Consider the following 19,552-nt stretch of genomic DNA (forward strand, 5'->3'; position numbering starts at 1 on the left):
TATGGAGAAGTACCTGGGGAGACTCCAGAAAGAGAGGGGACCAGAGGAGTGTGCAAGATGGGGAAACGCGGCGCTTTGAGGAGAAGGAACTTGACATGGGCCATGGGAAGTGAGCAGGAACCCAGGGCAGGGGTCTGACCAGCGTGAACTGGATGGTGAGCAAGATGGGTGTTTGCAGCTAAATGTTGTCTGCAGACAAAGCAGTGAGGGATACAAAGCTGTCACCTGGGAGGGGGAGGCCAGAGCCTGGGGAGCTGGGACACTCAAAGCAGAGTAGCTTCACAGGTGGCAAACAAGGGCTGTGATAAACTACAGGAAGAAGTGAAAGTCTAAATTAGTTTTATCCAAGAGAAGAAGGGACAGGCGCCACCTCCTCAGCTTTTTGCAGAAGCCTCGCCCCTACCAGGTGGGCAAGTTCTGGGAAGAACAAATCCCTCCAGAGGTCATAACCACCTCTGGTTATTACCCGCTTCCTGCTCAGCAATTAGAGCTCCCAGGGCCTGGAGCATCCCTTTGTAGTAGCCCACATCCTCCTGTCCTCCCAGAAGCCACTCTTGTTGGAGACAGAGCTTGGTGAGAGAGCCCCTGTGCTGACCCCATACGCTTGTACCCTTCTTATGTCTTGTGGGCACAGTGGAAGGGCAGAAGAGAACCAACACAGTGGGGACTCGGATCCTCATGGAAGACATTTCTGGCAAGAATTTCTCCCTGTCTTTACAGTGGGGGCACCAGAAGCAAAACAACCCTGCGTGAAGAGCCTGTCACTGCAAGAGAGACACGACCAGTGTGAACAGGCAAAGGAAGGGCCTTGTGCCTGGATGCAGCCCTGATGGAACCATGTGTGCCTACATGGGGGGAACACCAGTCTGGTAGGACAGCTTTTCTTCTCCAGGGGCTCCAGACAAATAACACAAGGTTTTCCCATCCTGGTATGCCTGCACTGTTTCTGCTGGGCAGTGGTCCTGGCAGAAACACCTGGGAGGAAGATGGAAGAGGTGGGCAAGGTCAGGAAGTGCTGAGTCCTTCCACAGTTCTGGACGAGGCTACCACAAAGGCTGCAGAGGCTGAAGGCTCTGGGCAGTATGCCCATGTCCCTCTTCCCAGCCCCTTCTTCCCTGTGTACCTCCCACCTAAGATGACACGGGGCAGGGGGTAGGATGAAACCAACATGGGCGTTTCCAGACATTTGACATGTTTCAAGATTTACAGGAAAAAATAGTAAGAAATTATTGGCCACTTTGCTACATAAATCGAAAGTGCTAATGCTCTTATCTTTGCCAGTCACCTAGTTCAGCCATGGCTCTTTGGGATACAAACTCAGTTACTATTTTACCCAAGATTAAATTCTAAGCATTATATTTATCTTCTCATCCTCACCTTAAGCAAGACGGAATCTCTAGGATCTGAAACTATAAAGAGAGTAGATTCAGACTAGATATAAGGAAGAAATTTTTTACGCTGAGGGTGGTGAAACACTGGCACAGATTGCCCAGAGAGGTGGTGGATGCCCCATCCCTGGAAACATTCAAGGTCAGGTTGGACGGGGCTCTGAGCAACCTGATATATTTGAGGATGTCCCTGCTCATTGCAGGGGTTTGGACTAGATGCCCTCTAAAGGTCCCTTCCAACCCAAACTATTCTATGATTCCATGATTGTATGATTATCGATCTTTAAGTGGTTGAAAGTACCTGTGTCATACGATAAATAGAGCAGCACCTTTTTTTGTTGTTTTAAAGAGCAAATGGGTATGATTTTAGCCATTCCTAAAGCAAACCTCTGGGAGCCCATTTTCAAACATTCTTCAATATGGCCTCTAAATTTGCAGCTACAATTCAGACCATTCAAATTCCCATTTAAGTGAAAATTCATGGAATCTTCTATAAAATGAAAGAAAGGAAGAAGGAGAATTATTACCAATGGGAAACATTTTCCTGCATATACAGTAATGGAAGAACATTTACATTAAGCTGCTGGGTTTACTTGAAGCAACTGAAGTCTGAAGACGAAATCAAGTTTTTAGACACACACAAAAGTTAAATGATAAGTATTTAGTTTTAATAGTGACAATATATTAGTTTGTATAGCTATTACAGCTTTCGTTTAATTTAAAGTTTATTAAAATAGCTCGCATACCACTCACGCATCGCTTACACAAGTACCCAGGCACTTCTAGAGTAGTGTGTGTTCTTCACCAGTAGAGAGCAGCACTAGCCTAGCTATGGTCTCAATGCAAAAGTTGCTCTACTTTTTTCCTCCGTTCTTCACCCAACAACTAAAGTCACAGGAGTTTCCTCCCTACCTTTTTCAAGTGGAATACCTGGTCTCATTACTGAATGTTTTGCAGTGAAGTAAAATTTAAGCATATGTTTTATCACTGGCAGAAATCTCTAATGATCGCCCTACTCACAAAGCCACTGTTGTGCCTGTTTTCTTCCTTCCAGGGTACCTTTTACCTGGGAAACCCTCTAACATTTCTCACAGACACAGATAATACAAAAGTTAAATGTGAGCCTGACAGGCAGACCAACATGCTGTGTTGCCTTCAGTTTGCTTTTTGTTTAATGTTGCTTTTCCATGGACTGACCAAGATGGGAATCACGGAACTGCACCAGCCTTAGAAAGCACACAGGAAAACAGAGTCCTTGTCTTAAAACATATTTTATCTTACCTTAAACAAATAGGACCCATGCAGGCAGGTAGAGAGAATCCTGGCTAAGGAGATAAGCTACAGATTCTGCACTGCTGTTCACAGAGGATAATCACAGGAGGTGACTGGTGCTTCCTTTCTACCTAGGGATTGACCAGCAAGAGCTTACTTACCACCTAATTCATAAGATGCAGTGAATTGCTCTAAACCCCTCATTATTTCAGTTTTTGCATTAATTCTGGCTTGTGTTCCTCAGAGCTACCTCATCTCCGTATGTGATCCGGACTCTGGGCTGTCCTTGGCTGCCATGCCCAGGCTGGCCCTGCTCGCCTCACTCGTGTAGCATGGGGCTGATAAGGCCCCTGCCCTACTGCCCTTGTTATCGTGCTTGGCTCCCAGCTCCCAACCTTTAGGGAACAGCTGGCCTTTGCTGTGTCCTGACACTCACCCACCTCACACCAGCTCAGAACCTGCAGAAAAATGATACACAGAAACATTTAAGTTCTCTTTTGTATACAGCCTTGGCAGTACTCTCGGCAGTACCAAAATCTCCCTGCTTGCATGAGTCCTGTTTGTTTAAGTTTGGGGGTTTTTTTAAAGAGAGTGACAAGAGTTTTTCCAAGTCAGGCTGCTTTAATGAAAAGATTGTTTTTCAAATCATTCTTTCTGTCAAATGGGCTGTTCTGTGACCTGAAAAAAGTCTACTCCCACTCTTTTATTCCCAGAAATTCAAAACTGTAGTCAACACCTCCTAGGCAAGACGTAGTTATAGATAAGAGGGCTTTCCTAGCTTAGAAGCTGTAGTACCACTGCTTTAGCAGCTAGGCAGAGCTTTGTTAAGCCTTACAGTGAGTCCAGGTCTGGCCAACAAAACGAGAGATTATAAATAAAGATTATAATCAATTTCTTCCACCAGATAGATCTGTAACTCTTGAGGTAACATCATTCCTCTTACTTTGTTGTACTTCTCTCCTAAGCCACAAGTTAGTTTACTTACGACCTTTTTAAATTGAGTTTTGTACTCAAAGAGCCTTCGGTTTCCTGAGACATACGCACAGATTTCCTGTCCCAACACTTTAAGGCCTTTCAAGGTTCAGCCTTTTTGCATTCTTACCTGGTAAGGGAATGCATCTGGCTAGTTTGTGAAAGATTCACCTTTAGAGTTGCCTACTGTGTTCCTTGCTGATGCTGGGCCATGTCATTTTGGCATACTATTTTCAATTAGTGAGCTATATGAAGACCTCTTAAACTTGTTGCATGCAACATCTTCTTCATGGGCATTGAGCATTAGGTCTGTCATCTCGTAGTGAAATTGATCTTTCATTGATGGCTCTTTGTGGATTCTGGGTTGGTTTTTGGGTGGGGGCATGTCACCTATTCCTTAAGAAAATAAAGAACTGTAACAAATCAAAAATTCCTACTAGTAATTTGTTTGCTTAGAAATATGTCATCTTAACTTTTATGCTCCAGTCAACATCATTGTGTCTCCAGACATTTTTGGCTAGCTTTCCTCCTCCTCAGCCTATGTGCCTCTTTCCTTCCACAAGCAGGAAAGAGCAAAAATAATTCATGGCAGGTGGGGTTTTCAGACATGACTAGCTTTAAGTTAGACCAAAGCTAAACATTTTTGGAAACGATACCAAATTGATTGTGTACATACATGCCAGCTATTTTTCTTTTTAAAAGTACCAGATGGCAAATTAAGAGCTATACAGAATCAAAAATCCTAATTATTTATTGTAGAACAGTTTAGGGAATTAGTTACCTTAAGTACAAATAAAGTTTCAGTTCTAGTTGGGTCAGAACACTCTTGGAGAATGAAACACAGAAACAAGACCAACTTCACACAAGCCAATGCACTTTGTAAGAGTGCCATATGGTGAGTTATCGGTATTCAAACCAATTCAATGCACACAATAGCATAAGTCAAACCACTATAGACCACAGCAGTTGAAGGCAAATATTTAGCGCACACAGCCGTGTTCCAGCAGGATATTGTAGCAGTTTGTGACATGACCAGTAAGTATCATTTTAAAACAGAGTATGGTATTATTTATGCATAAAGGAATACATTTGATAAGGGTATTTTATCCATGGAGAAGAAGTGTAATAGATATAATTTTATAGTGGATGCACATTACTGAGGTCCTCTACAGAGGGTTTAGCCCAACCTTTCTGAGCACTGGCAAATCTTAGTTTCTCTGGTTGGTCTTTCAGGCTGTTACCAATGATCGCTAATTCTCAGAGCCATGTGTATTTCTAAAGCACCCTGGTAAGTGTTGCCTCAGCATTGATGATATGGGCAGCAGTAATGTACCTTGAAGACCTCTTTTCAAATGCCCCATCTCTCCTCCTCGTATTTTGAGCTGTGCGTCAAGCGTAGGCCCACTTTGCACTTTCTGTAGCCTCTTAAAAGTAATCCTAACAAATCATGATAGATGGTACACTGTAAGTTATGCATCTTCTCAGGCCCACTTAGTCCAGTGATCTCTCTTCAGAGAAGTAACAAAGAGCTGGGAAGAGCTATAAATGGCTTCAGGGAAGTTATTGAAACTGTCAGCAGCTAATACACATTCTAAGGTCTGTTTGGGTTTTGTGAAGATAAAGCAATACCTACTCAGCAATTTCCAATGCACTGATTAGTCTGCAATGCTAGCAATTCCTCTTGCTCTGTTAAAATAACAGTATCCTTTATTTTGAAGATCTGTTGTCTGTGTACAAAAGGAATCTGACTCAATATGAATATTTGCCGACAATGTTTATTGCATTCAGACTCTGTGGATTGGGTGGAGTATTTCTGAAGAGATTCCTTTCTTAGCTTTATGTAAATACTGCCTACTCAGAGAGATGGGAGATAGGTTCTTAAAACCATGAGGGATGATATTACATTTTTATGACAACACATCTCCCTGCCCAGTGATGGAATCTAGCTGAGAGGAGCGTCTGGAAATTGCATAGCCTCTCCATGGCTTTGGTTGTCTGAAGCAAACTCTGGGGTATATCGTAATCCTTATCTGAAGTTCCTTAGGATAGCTGAATTCTTTTGTTTGTGAGTAACAGTATTTCACCTCCTCTTTCATGACAGATATGCAAATTATAATGGTCCTTTTTTTCTAGAAAGGAAGAAAAGAATGCTACAAATTAAATGCTAGGCACATAATCGCCCATCTATAATGAGCAAGGACAGCTACTCAGCAAGTATTTTACCCTTTATTCTTTCCATAGGATGCCTCTGCTCTTCCTTGAGGCCACCAGGCACAGCGGAATTTAGAAGTCTGTGCTATTTCTTGGAAATAGCATTCTTGCATGGAAAGGCAAATTTCTTGTTATTACACACGCTCATTTGAATGCTCTGATGGCTTGATCAAATGTCCAATAAAGCTAATACTTCCATGGACTATTTGATCAGACCTGATAATAACATTTTTAGCTTGAAGGACTAAATGCCAATAGCCACTCTTTTTTATTCAAAGCCATATACTTTCCTATATAATAAATAAGAATAAAAATCAACTCTTATTATCAGTGTAGTCCCATGTGTTTACCCCAACTGCCAAGCTACAATCTGTGTTACTAAGGTGGTCATCTTTTCTTTTTTTCCTTTAATATTAATAGAGTGTTTATTCCTTTACCCTCTTTAAATTCTGCTCAATCACATAGTCCTTCCACTAAAGGAAATTACAGGCTGCAGGGAGATCTGGAGAAATATCTGTGTTTTAATACTAGCTGTATGTCATCCAGCATCCCACCGGAGATGACATTATTGCTTTTCAATGGCAAGAGCTGGTCACATGGGAGGTGATGTTTTTATTATAATCAGCTGCTTTTTTTATTATAATCAGGTGAGGGTGAGCTCATCTGCAGCTGAGTATGTTTGAACTTTTGTACCTTTCAGTACCTTTCTGTGAGCAGTGGAAACTCTCTCCAACTGGGATGTGTTAGAGAGTTAGGTTTCCTGTAAACACTGAGATCTTAGAAAACAGCCACAGGAAATGAACTTTTCAAAAGAAAAGAAAATTGAACTGGAGAATTACGATGTTGATCATTGTAGCAAAGTAGTCTCATCTGGGTTCAGCAGGAAAGGATTATTATGGTTTAAATACCTGATTTGATCTTAATCCTGCATTCACAGAATTAGTCAAAAGACTTTTTGAATCTATGTCATATTACACAAAGCAGCTCCACTTACGCTGTGGCCTACCATTATGCTGGGAGTCTCCTGGGAGATGCTGAGCACCCTTAGCTCCTATCTGAAGCTTCAAGGACTGGTCTTTAGTCAAAGCCTCGATAAACACATCGCATCTGCTTCCCTGGGACGATTTCCAGACGACATGCATTTCATTGACTTTTTGTGAGGAATAAATGGAAATCTAGTGGCACATCTGGTGCTGCCTTCAAATCAATTTACAGTAGTTAAATAGATTTGAACTGGCACTCACTCACATGAAGAACCTGTTGTGCAGCTCTTTGTTCACTTCACCCCACTAACTTGGCTATTAAACAATTGCATTTACCTTAATGCAGATTTTGTTGGAAAAAAAGATGACATTTTGCACATGGCTGAGCTTCAAGGCAGTTAATGAAATTAAAGCAAAGAAATCCCAGCACAGTAGGAAACCTGGATAGCAGGAACAATGGTTTAGTCAGCACATTTCTGTTCCCATGAAAGCCAAGGCTAATTATCAGGGCCAGGTTGCATCCAGAGGGGTGAGGAGATGACAGCACAACAGTATTTCTCTGCACAGCTGCTCTAGTCAAATTTATTTACACATTCTAGAGAAACAATGCTTTTAAAACAGATTTCTTCACAGTGCAGGCTGAGAAGTGTAGATAATGGAGCCATGTAGTTGCCCTATCAAGTTTTCACAACAATTTGCAGTGTTTGAAAAACAGCTTATGCAGTTTATCCAGTACCATCCATACAGGTCGACCCAGAGTAATTTTGGAAAAGATGTATCAAAGAAAAAAGGAGTTTACAGAGGGAAAGGAGGAAAGCAGATCCAAGTCTGGAAATTGTCTCCACAAAACAGATGCTTTTTTCTTTTTTCTTTTTTTTCCCTGATGTAAGTAAAAGCAAAATAATATCCCACAGTCATCAAAGCGCATTCTCTTACCACAGAGTAGGCTTTGGGTTAACAGCATACTTCTTCATCTTTCTCTATTCTCGTTACTAAACCAGATCATAAAAGGTGAGAAAGTGCAGTTTTGTCTAGAGCACTTTTATGAGTTAAAAGCATTATTTTGTGCTTAAGGCGCTGGGCCAGATCTTCGAACATCTGGTTCAGTTCCTGCCTTTTCCATAAACTTCCTGTGTGAAAAAATATATTTGCACTTCAATTCCCTATCTACTAGGCAAGGATCATGTTGTTTTACTGTTTTACAGAGGTGGTCAGTTCATGGAGTCTGTGTGAGTACCTGCATGGCCCAGTTCAATGAAAGTTTGACTTTAAGCTGTGGACAAGGGTTGATTACCTGATATTCTGAGTATCCAGTCCCAGCTCTATCACTGTTTTCTGTGGCTTGAAAGTATGTCTCTCAACATTGCCATCTGTAATATGAGAATAATGCTGCTTTCTTACTTCCAGTGGCAGTTGTGTGAGTTGTTTGCAATGCTTCCTAGTGCTTAGACAAAGAAATGTGCTGTAAAGATGGAAATTATTTCGATCATGTGAACCCCATCCACTACGGTATCTTTTGCATAAGAGAGTCCTTTCACTGTCAGTTTTGCTGCTTCTCCTCGCAGAGCTTCTTCCCTGTTGTTTCCAATATGAAAAAGTTCATTCAGACTTCACACGTTATTATCTCCCAACCTTCAGATGTACAAATCCAGCTGCAACAGCGTGAAAGACGAGGAATGAGTAAATGATGGTTGCAGTCTGATCTTGGCCAGAACGCAGTTAAGATTTTATCTTAACAGTGCCTTTGGCGTCCAGGGAAAGGCATTGACCTGTGGGCCATCTTCCAGCTTGTGCCTAATTGGAATGCTGGCCCTCGGCCAACAGCCTGGCAGAAAGTCAAGTTGTGAAACAGGAGAAATATTTGAGTCAACTCCTGAAATAGGTGGAGCGATCGCAGGGAACTAGTTCTTCTTACCATCCGCTCTGGGCTACATCTTTCCTTCCAAAGATTTTATCGTTTCTGTGGCTTCCTGATAATTTTTCGGCAAGATTACAATCTCAGCCTGCAGAGCACCGGGAAGATCGGTCCTAGCTGAAAATGATCTGATGTGAACTGACAAGTTTCTAAGAAGTCTACTTTTCTGTAAGGGAGCCGATTGTTTGGAACAAATGCTGCAGACATCTCCTTTAGGCTGATAATTTCTGTTGTGGGTTAGTTGAGGAAAATGTTTTAAATTGCTACACAGGACCGTTACTTTCCCAAATGTAAATATGCTAATTATCTGGTCCTGTTCTTATAGTCCTATGAATCTTTCCTTTTAATCTTTCGCTGAAGAACAAGAAACTATATTCTCCAAATTACAGATTCAAATATTGTAACAACCTGTTTATAATGCAGTATTTCTTTAAACTGTGTGCTGGTCTTGTTACTGCCGCCTTCTAACTGAAGGGACATATTTTTCTGTAATGAAGGACTTTTTTTCACAGTGCTCAGGCTCAGCAATTCTGTGGAGCACTGAGCAAATGGTGTCAATATCCTCCTTGAGCTGAAAAACAAAAGGAAAGCAAGCAAGCAGACTTTTGAGGAAGGATTCAGCTTTTCATTCCAGGGTTCTTACTCACAGCAATACACATTCTACAAGCCAGCCTGTTCCTGATAAACACAGAACACACTCTTCTTTCTCAGAAACAAACATTTTCTAGTAATTTAAAGGTTAATATTTGGATTGATGAAATGATAAGCTAGGTGTCTTGAAAGAATGCCTGAGGCATCGGGAAATCGTAAGCAGATCTGGTCATACTTTCTCTAGAAGCACACCACATGTTGTGGGGTTCCTCAGAATCTCATCCATGGGTACCTCACAGTGCTTTCTGAGACAAGAAACTCTGAAGGCTTTTTTCAGGATTCCCCTGAGCCCTGGGGAAACAACCACTAATATTTTCATTGTGGTGAGTTTTGAGAAGAGGATGATCAGATAATACAACACAGCACCTGCTTCTGGAAAGCAGAATATGAAGAAAAGGTAATAAAGAGGGAGCACCAGGGATTGGGAATGTTTGCGCCAGCGCACTGCATATTTGGTGGGAGGCAAGAATCCTTGCCTCACTTACAGCCTTAGGCTATCGTAGCTACTGCAATGCTGCTACATTTTAATGCCGTTATGGACTCCCTAGACAAAAAGGGCATAAAGGATCAGCTTGTGAAAATCTGTGAATCTCCAACAACTTCAGTAGAGTTTTTCTGATTTACGTGAGGTGAGAATCAGGCCTGTGTTATACATCAAGTCCTTCTTTGAGGCCACTGTCAAGTCTGGTGTAAAAAAAAGGAGAGAGTTTCATGAATTTGTTTCAGAACAATGATCCAGATAGCTAAATAGATTTGAATGAGTAAGAGTGGAGATTATAGCGATATGAAAATGTGTAAAATGAAAAACTAAAGTAGCATCTTGAAAGATGATAAAAAGTAGATCAAATAATAAAGTCTGGTGACAAATATTGCAAACAAGCAGGACTTTTACATCTGAATCTCAGTGCAGAGATCTTAATTCTCAAATATAGGTCAAATTTCCAGATGCTTCTTGATAATGTGGGAGGCACTCTGTGCCTGCATGCAATTCCTCACTTAGATAATGCATAGGAAACAAAATGATCTAAACTCCCAAGGCACTTGACCCTGTGTGCAGTTGTCTAGGAACAAAATTATGTACAAAATACGCAGATATTATCAAGGCCTTGTGTATATCGTGATTCCATTGCAATGGAATTTGCTGAAGAATTGTGGTCTTGACTTTTGCTTATTATTAGATACTGTATGAAAGGGAATGAGAAGGATTTTGGAAGTCCTCAGGGAAGTCTCTGTGGTAGGCATTTTGCAGACATCTAGTAAATGACAGTCCTGTCCCTAAATGAACACAGACTACAGGATGGGAAGATGTACCAGAAGGTGTAAATCACAATAGTAGTTGCAACAGCCGTGATTAAAAAAAAAAAAAAAAGAAAAAGAAAAAAGGGGAGGTGGGAGCGTATAAAGTGAATAGGTTTCTAGTCTGTATGAGTGTTAAAATACCTTTGACAATGCCAGCCAAGTATCATCAGTATATTGAACTATGCTTTTAATGTTAGCTGTGAGAAGGATGCGCTCCTCACCATCTAGAAGGGATGGAAGGTGAATTCAGAAAGGAAAAATGTCCGTTTAGAAATGGCACAATTAACCATATCACTGCAGAGTAATTCTCTACCTCTGTCTTCTAGCCACATTCATCCCACAAGCTCAGGCTGCCTTCCCTACCATTACAGGTGTGGAAAGTCCCCTCTGCTCTTTGTCTAGTTGCCAGAATTTCCAGCTTTTGCCATGCAAATGTTGTAACTGCCAATAGTTGAATATGAAACAGTACGGAGAAGGCATAAAATTAATTGATAATGAGTATGAAACTGAAGAGCTTCTTTGGACTGTTTGAGTTAATGCTCAAAATATTTTTCTAGAAACTCCTACTTTTTAAAATATAAATGAAACAGCTGTGAGGTTTCTAATACGCTATTCCAGAATGTTTCCTACCCGAGTTCTTAGGTACACATCAAACGTGAATATGATGATTTTTAACTAATCATGGATACCAATATTAGTAACATAACTGAAATTTGGTGACATAGGTCACATTCCAGAATGCTGGAAATAGGCCAGCCTATGCTCTAATGACATTTTACCTGGGAAAAAAGAGAGGTGCTTTGTACAATTTTTTCCAAAAGTAATAAGCAAAATACAAATTATGCATGTATTGTTTTATAGTCCTAGATATGTCTCCATAGCCTGAAGAGTTCTTTTACATGGCCATGAAAGCATTTAAGTTGTACTACACAGTTCCTATAGGGAGGTATTGTGAGACCACAACTAAGACTCAAAATTAAGTAAGCCTTTGTTATTTCTGAGTTGGTATATTTATAATTAAAGGTACTATTTTTCTTCTTCTGCACATAACTGCCTAACCAGTCAAATAGTTACTTTTGATTTAAGATCTTATGTTCAATTTAAATCCAACTTCTTTAAATAGCTTTACCTTAAAGTTCAATCTGCAACTGCCAGTTAGCAGGTCTAGGACTCATTCACACTCACTCTGAATAATATTTTGTGGTGCTAACAGAGGCCCAGACCATTCCTTTCTCATTTTATTTCAATTTTGACATCTGTTTGTTGGTTACCTTTTGCATTGCACAGCCTTGGTTAGGAAGCAGACTACAGAAACTGCAGCCACAGCATCCCACCAAGGACACAAGTAGAACCTCTGTGCAGAACCTCTCCGCAGCCCAAGAAGGGGAAGACAAAGCCAGCAGCAACCTAGATGTAAGTCAAGCACAGGACAATCATGCCAAACAGAGCAGAAGTAAACCATGTTAATGGAGCAGGGTACATATGCCTGCATTGGCACTCCAGTTCGGTGAGTTTGGCACTGTGGTTTACAAGGGCATGTCTTAGAGTTACTTTCCCAATCTCTTCTGGAGCTTTTGTAAGAGTTGGTCTGTGATGTGTGGAAAGTGAACCTGTGGATATGTCTCTGCCTTATGCATATTCTTCTAAATATGATTTTATGAATCCCAAATTTGACTGATAAGGTTCCAGACTGGCACAACTCCACTAGATGAGCAGTCATCTGTCCTGCTATGACTGGGCTAGTGTGTGTTTGGGGCCACCTGACAGTTATCAAAAGTGAATAGAGTCAAGTTAAGAAAGCTAAGACAGGGGAACAGATTATCTTGGGAAGGCAAAAGCCAAGGGTGCCTCTGATTTCATAGGCAGAGCATGATCAGGTATCTTGTTAGAGGATTTCCAAACTTTTTCAAGATTGTACTTAAACACAGCCTAGTCCAAGAACTATTTGAGCCTCACCAGGGAAAGCTGAACCTAGAGAAGCACTATAACAAGGAGTAGGAATCCTACGAAGGGAAGGAGAGAGGTATTCAGGAGTCAAAGAACAAGTAGAGAATCCACTAGAGCCTGAGGGGAATCCAAACACTACTTAAAGCTTTCTGAGGCCATAGGGAGTTTTTCAAACTATCTTCTACTATTAAAGTAGATTCCTTAGTCCTAAACAGCAGTGGCAACTTTAAATGTCTTTTTTCCTTTTTGGCTTTTTTTCTTTCCTTTGGGAGAAAGTGGGCAAAAAAAGGATTTGAAGTTCTGTATAAAAGCCTCAAGGTCCACAAAGTGCAATCTCCTGTTACAGCAGTCATTTAACAAAAATCTACTCACAAACTGTTGGCAATCCTTTTAAAATATAATTGGTCTTCTTACACCTATTATGTCAGAAGGCTGGTTTAGTAACTCCCTGCTCTGTATCATCTTTTGCAACGAAGATCAAATTCCTCCTATTTCTGAGCTTATCTGATTGCTCATTTGAACAATATCACTCTTTTAGGCACCTTAGCAAGAGAGGCTCTTCATGAATGTAGTATCCAGTCTCCTGACCAGCCTAGCGTCCAGTTTCTGAATGTGTTCTGTGCACCCAATCCAGATCAAATTATTTCTTTAAATAATGATGACTAGAACATGACATTCCAGGGGACATTTTATTATTTCATACAAAATGAACTTAATATTTCCTTATCTCTGTTAAAATATCTTGCCTCTTAGATAAGGATCACATTTGTCTTTTTCATGTCTGCATGTCAGTCACATCTCATAGTTGGGCCATCAACCTAACACGAGTCATTGTCCCTGGACACCTCCAGTTGACAAACTGCCAACTTAAATGAGAAATTCTTATTAGGCTTTGCATTTTATTGTAGTTCATCACATTTGTATTACTCCTGACTTAAAAATCCATCTTTCTTCTATGGTAATCTGTTCCCTCTCTTTGTACAATATTTTGCCACTGTACTGAAAATGCCTCCAACTGTGTCATCAACAGATTTCATTAATATGTTCCTAGTCTTTTTGCCAAGGCCATTCATGAGAATATTTTATAATACTGAGTTCCATAAACAGTCCTGGAGGATGTCTCTCTGTAATATTCCTTGAATCCTCAGTAATAAACCCTTGTTCTCTCTCTCCCTTACTCTCCTTGCCAAACCCACTTGTTATTATCGTACTCATTTGTATTCACATAGTCAGGCGATTCCTATACTATTTCATATCTTCTCCACTTTAATTTATGAACTGTATGAGAACACTTTACAGAAGTCACGATAGATTCACTGCATTTTCTTTCCCTAAAAAAATGTTGATTGTTGTCAAAAACAATGCCAGATGAATGTTATCTTTCATAAACCCAGACTGCATTTTGTCCTATTTTTCGTTACCTTTATGCCTTGTACAATATTTCCCTTTGCAACATGTTCTAAAGCCTTGTATGCTATTGAAGTTGACAAGTGCATCATCATGTTCTTTCTGTATTGTTAAACACAGAAGTAGTGTTTGCTGTACAAGATGGAAAAAATAGCCCCCATTTTCTTTTGGTGTCTTCGACAGATAATCATTAATTTCTGATTTGTTAGGATTGCACAGTGATCCATTTTTTTAATGACTAAAGACTCCTTCCCTCCCCCCCCCCCTTTTTTTTTGTCTTTTCGGCAATTCATACTTTATTGCTATTTTTTCTGATCTCCAAGGCAGAGAAATTGTAGTTGATTAATTTCCTTTTCCATTTTTTCTACGCTTCTGTTTACTTCTAGTATATTTTTTCATGTAGCTGCTTAACCAATTACAGTCAGACTCCTTCTCTAAAAGTGTTTTTCTTTTCTTGGGATTCAAGTTACAGAGGGTTTTAGCATCTCCCACTTACAAATTCTCCCAAATTTTCTCAACATTCAGGACTTTGAGCTATTCAGTCCAGCCTGCTTCACCAAATGGTTCTCTTTGTTTTATAAAATTTGTTCTTTTTTCCAACACTGCTTTTTGTTTATTTAAAATAATTTCATTTATATTGACCTGATCTAACTCATGATCATCAGACCCGAAATTATTTTATGCTTCTGTTGTTCTTTAGCTAGCTGGAGCAAAGACCACAGTCCTTACTCAATAGTACTTTACAGTAAATTCTCAAGGTTTTTCGTTCCTCAAGGTAAATGAAAAAACATCACAACAGAAAAACCATGTATTTCTTCTACTAGAACAGCACATCTTTCAGTTCACATGATGGCAGCTCTTTTTACCAAGTCTCTCATTTATAGTGATGAAGAGGCTGATTCATTCAATACATAGTCTTTTCTTCCCAATGAAAAAACATTTGTCTCGTTTTTTTCAGGACACATTGTACCTATTCCAGTGATGCCCACTTCATTCTTTAAGGCTAGAGCCCTACCCCTTGAATAGTCCTGATAATTTCCAATGGGGCAAATTTAGGGCACGATATTCTGAGAAGACATAGGAGAATCTGCCCCTAAAAGAAAGGCAGTGAAGGCTACTGAGGGAGGTGAATTTTTATTGTGTTATGAAGGTGTGTCCTAGTAATTGTGGGAAGAAATTCAGGTTAAAAAAAAAAAAGGCTATCACGAAAAAATATACTGAGACCAAAATACACTACAGTCCAGAGACATCTTCCAAAGGGAATCTTGGAAGCAGAAAAGCCTTGTACTTTTAAAAGCAGATTTGACAAAGCAATAGAATAGGTCCTGCATTTTTAAGCTGGCGAGCAGAGATTTTTTCCATCTGTAGCTTCCATGTGTCCGTGTTCCCTACCTCCTCTTTCCCTGACAGATGTTCTGCTCCTCATTAAATGAGGAAGTAACAGCACCCTTTACTGACTGTTCCTCAGTTTTCACCCATAATTTAACCCCAGATTTCAAGTACTGCTGCACTGCTTTGCACCTATTCCACTGAAATTAATTCCAGCTAATTTCTGTCTTTTAGATACTGTTCCTGTCTGTGGCTCAGCAAAGGAGGGGAAGGAGGAAGAAATGCTACCTACCGTTTAGCAGTTCTGTGAATGAAAAAACTTACTTTTAAAGCACAGCTTGCAACCTGTGGGTAGGACTCAAAACTAAATGTTTTTTATTCATTCTGTTTCATATCACATACTGAAGTTTGAGGCACCAATGGTAGGTGATTGGTTTTTGTAGAACTAGTTCCCATATCTCTAATTTCTTTACAATCTTTCTGTGCACATTGTTAGATCTACATGCATTCCCCCTTCAAACATAAGGCCGGAGTCATTCTTCATCTTCCAGGGTTAACTAATCCATCATTAGATGGACCCATGCAGATCCATATGAAATGTTTGCTTTTAAAGCCAAGCTTTCTTACATCAGCTTTTGACATTTTATTCACTTGGACAAGCTGATTAATGGTGTCAGCATTGTACATTTGCTTTGCAATGAATACTAAGCAGATGTTATACTGGCTTGTTGCCCCACACTGAGCATGAAGAGGTAAATCCTGCGAGACCTTGCTTTTGTTAGTAGGCCAGTTACCAAAAGGTCAAATAGTGTCCCTTAGTCTGTTTTATACATGAATATGGTATTGATTAATCTTAGATATTTTGATTCAGGTCTTCTGGGAGGGGCTTTATATTAGAAGTACAGGGCCAAAACCTGACATGTCAGACTAGGCAAAACGTCTGCTGACTGTAAGGGCAATTTTTTCTGTGAGGGTTTCCAGGTTGAACCAGTCGTGAGTTGCTCTCGTTATACCTTGCATTTTCTCTCTCAGCAGGCATGCAGGCAAGGTCTGTAGGGAGAGGTAACATCTCTTCATCAAGCCAACAGGATGTAACAAAAGAATGTTTCAGGCATGCAAGTCCCTCTTTAGGTCTGAAATGGAAACCACAAACTTCAAGCTCAATACAGAGTGAGAAGGGGACAGTTCTTCCAAAAAATCTGGGTAAGTACCCCTAGGATAAAAGGAAATGTTAGCAGAGACAGAGATGATACACCATACATAAGCATTTTCCTTTAACATGGGCTAAACTGAAATGAACCCACTGAATTAAAACTATATCTGTTTGACACTGGCAGAAGAGAATCAAGTGCATTGATATGGATTTCAGAAATGGGTCTGTGCCACAAAGTTTGAGTCAGATCTGAAGTTTCCCAAAGTTCAGGAAGTCTTTAGAACCAGGGCTCTTGGGCCCTTCTCACATAATTTTCAAAATGGAGGCTGTAAGCCTACATTATCTGTTGTCCTGGGACAAAGATTTTGAATATACTACTCTCCCAGATAGAAATAGAATTATTATCTCCCTACCTTCTGAAAATCCAATGGAATTATTCATTTTATTTAATTTACTAATATATTAATTTTTAATATCTATATATGTGCAATTATTAATATATTAATTTGTTAACCCCCATGTGGGATTTTTTTTTTTTTTAAAGTTCTTTCTCCATTCTAGCCAAAAAGAAGAAAGAAAATAGAAAACCTACACATTAATCCCATACAGGTAAAACTTAACCTATTTCAGTGGATGCAAGATATGAATATTCACAATGCTCTCAGGTCTTACAGCCATCTCTAAGGCTCAGAGACTAGCTCCCAACTGAATCTCTATTAATGCCCAGTATTCACCCTTCAGATGAGATTTTATAAAATAATTTTGAGTATTTATGATATTTAAATACCAGAACTATGATATTATCATTTTTATGGCATAAAACGTTTGAATGTAAACTACTTCAGCTAGAATGGCACAAATGCATTGACACAATTCTGCTGGTCAGAAGAATCTCTTCCTTTATAACTGTTCTTGTCCCACAAATTCCTGGGAGCTTGGTTATTTAGCTTAAGCTGAAGAGAATGGATTCAGCTCTGGAGGTCCATGGTTCACTCTCTGCTTTTGAAGGGTATGACTAATATTTAATTCAGTATTTCGTTCACCTCTCTAAAAAGACAAACATAAAATGACACAGGCATATAAATATAACTAGACCATCTTCTGTATTAAGTATATTTTCCTGATAATTACATGTCGGTTGTTTATATTTCTTTCCCTAAGCATAGATATCCTAGTTACTTGCATTTCATTAAAATAAGTCTTTGTCTGGCTTAACAACCAATGCATTTTAAGCCTGTTCGTTTAAACTATTGAGAGTTTGTATGCACTAAAAGCCTAAAGGTAACAAGGCTTTTACTTATTGAACACCTTTTATATCCCCAGTGTATCTTTCCCTGTGCAAGCTGAGTCTCAATTGTGACATAAAGTGGTTTCTAACCAAATTCATCGCCTTCCAGTTGACTGTACCCTTCCCCTTGAATATGAATTTGCAAGCAGGAAAGTTATTGAAAGGTCAAGGGATTGAGAGAAGCAGCACCCTGAACAGAATGGCACTTGTTACTTTTGCCACTTCAAGTTACTCACTTCCTTGCTGTCTCCATGCATTCATTTGCATAATAGAGGTGATCATCTGGCCTTTACTACAGCAGATTGAATGTAAATCAGTTACTGAAACATAAAATACATCCTAGGGAACTCTCTACACACTGGCATACACATGAAGGTCCTAGTGCTGCCTAGGGATACTGGAGGTGACAAAAGAAAAATATTAGTGTTGATGATTGACTCTCATTGTTACAACTTGTATGAGAGGCTACAGGAGGATTTCACAGTCTTGGTGAAAGAAGTGTTTCTTTTAGTTCATCTCCCTTCTCCCATTGCTGTAAAGTTGTTTAAGAGACTGGACTTCATATTTCAGTATGTAACTTGCCACCAAAATCATCCCCATTTTTGACATGCTCTTGGACTGAATTCGACTCCAAGCTGGGAGATTTCTGCTTACATTGAGATTTAATCATGTACTTAATGGCTTTATTTTAAGCACCAAACCTAATGAAAAGACCCTCCTGATCTGCAACATTTTACTGAGCCATTCTGCTTAGAATATATTTCCAGTATCTCTGGTAAGACACTGTTTTCCTTCTCAACACAAAAACAGCTGCAGGCTTTTATTCCTAACATTTAGAAATAAACAGAAAAGTATCGACCACACTCCTACTCAACCTTTTTGACCAGGATTCCCTACCTTCCATTTTTGCTAGAGCAGGCCATGCCTCCTCTATCACTTAACAGGACTACTGCACATACACAGTCAGTCCAGGACTTCCCAGGAAAAAGGCGTACATCTGTGTTGCTGTGCTTCCTTTCAGGAAGCCTGTCAGTTACCGCTCTAACCTTCTGATGTTCAATACGGTAATCCCTTTCCCTTTAAGTTTGCCCATAAGATATGATGTAGTGAACCTGTTTCTTCCCATCTGCCGCAACTGGCTGTCCAAGTTCTTCATGACTCTCTCCAAATCAATTTTCACTAACATTTGTGTAAGTCACAGCTCATTCACAGAAGGAGAGATTGACACTACTAGGTTGCAATCTCGTCCAGCAGCTAACATCTTTCTCATGAAGTCTTGCATGAAGCACACTGGGGCATGTGTTGGCAGAGAAGCTGTGGCATTGCACTTTAAGAGGAGCGTGTGTCATATTTGCCTCATATATCTGAATATGGAAAGGGGCTAGGGAATTGAGTATTGCCAGTCATAAATTTAAAAAAACACTAGGGCCGAAAACACAACGCTATTTTAAGAAGATGTGAGGCCAGGAAGTGCGAGTCTTTCTTCTATCTTTTGGTTTTATCAAACCTTCTCGTTGATTTGGGCCATCTTTTGAAATTATTTCAACAAACATAATGGCCAGAAACTTACTCCTTTGTAACATCTTTTATCTCTTTCTTTTTTTTTTTTAAATTTGGATTTTGATTCTTGAAACTCTTGCACAGTCCCTGCTTTCCAGCATCCAAGTGCTGGCAACAACACAAAATCACACAAATTTCCTGGGTTTTATAGTAACTGGCAATGCCGTTCTCCAGGGA

General features: G+C 39.8%; 1 long non-coding RNA gene across 2 annotated transcripts; it reads left to right on the top strand.

The window, feature by feature from the left end:
* Positions 1 to 726: 726 nt before the first annotated feature.
* On the top strand, positions 727 to 16,571 carry LOC143165887 (uncharacterized). Of its 2 annotated transcripts, none has more exons than XR_012996332.1 (4): positions 727 to 869; positions 11,979 to 12,104; positions 15,609 to 15,725; positions 16,407 to 16,571. It is a non-coding gene; the product is annotated as an uncharacterized LOC143165887 (long non-coding RNA). The 2 variants fall into 2 exon arrangements; XR_012996333.1 differs by having other exon boundaries at positions 16,410 to 16,571.
* Positions 16,572 to 19,552: the final 2,981 nt, after the last annotated feature.

Source organism: Aptenodytes patagonicus, chromosome 1 (genome assembly GCF_965638725.1).
Source record: "Aptenodytes patagonicus chromosome 1, bAptPat1.pri.cur, whole genome shotgun sequence".
NCBI classification, from domain to species: Eukaryota; Metazoa; Chordata; class Aves; order Sphenisciformes; family Spheniscidae; genus Aptenodytes; species Aptenodytes patagonicus.